Source organism: Protopterus annectens, chromosome 10.part0 (assembly GCF_019279795.1).
Source record: "Protopterus annectens isolate FY-2018-M chromosome 10.part0, PAN1.0, whole genome shotgun sequence".
Taxonomy (NCBI): Eukaryota; Metazoa; Chordata; order Ceratodontiformes; family Protopteridae; genus Protopterus; species Protopterus annectens.
In genome coordinates, this window is record NC_056744.1 from 1,702,351,953 (window position 1) to 1,702,352,796 (window position 844).

At 39.5% G+C, this 844-nt stretch overlaps 1 long non-coding RNA gene across 2 annotated transcripts in view; it reads right to left on the reverse strand.

Moving 5' to 3' along the window:
* The window catches only part of LOC122813930, a 43,049-nt gene extending 43,007 nt beyond the window's left edge, over window positions 1–42 (reverse strand). For both annotated transcript variants that reach the window (XR_006366744.1, XR_006366743.1), the window contains exon 1: window positions 1–42. This exon is cut by the window's left edge and continues 51 nt beyond it. This is a non-coding gene — a long non-coding RNA (uncharacterized LOC122813930).
* Window positions 43–844: the final 802 nt, after the last annotated feature.

Consider the following 844-nt stretch of genomic DNA (forward strand, 5'->3'; position numbering starts at 1 on the left):
AAAACAGAATGTACTGGAAACAAAACCAGAAAAAGAACTTCCCTACCTCCAGCAGCTGTATTTCAGCACTCAATAGGTGGGAGGAAGGCCAAGGGAGCTGTGACATCACAGAATGGGTGGGTTTCATTGTTTTATTAGAAGCAGAAGCCAGCAGTAGTGATGTCACTTTTGGTGGAGGGAACTGCTGAGAAAAAGTGCCTGAACTGCCTGGCCTCAATGACATGATTAAGAGGGAGTTTCTTTCCCAAGCTTTATGAAGGCGCAAGACAATGTATTTGAAAGTAAAATCATCACAGCACCCTAGGATAGTCTCCTATTAGAGAGGTAAGATGAATTAGAAATATTTTAAATGGCACATTGTTGTTGCTTTATGCAGGGAACTGTAAATAGGGAGCAAAAGGGCTGAGAATTTGAGAGATGCTTTAGAGAAACCCATTGCACTCCTTTAAAATTAAGCCATGATAAAGAACAAATTATTACCCAGGGATAAAAATTCAAAGTGGGATATTCCAAGATGACTCCTCTGTCACCGCTGCTTCTAAATGAAGCCTTTGCCACTGAATCCGATTAAACTTATACAGTTTGTTTTCTAAGTTTCTATACATGTTGAAATTGTTCTGCACCTCAGCTGTCAACAGTCTCAGTATTTTCAAAAGAGCAGTTGATTAACAGATTTACCTCAAGTTGTAAACATCTCTGTAACTGTTCAGAGTATGTATTCACTGCACCAGGTTTATAGTCCAGTTCAAGTGTAAATCCTTCAGCTATGTCCAACCCGACTCAGCTACACATTGTAAACAATCCTGCAGTGTGTCCTTTACCTATTATGAAGCTTTTCATTCAA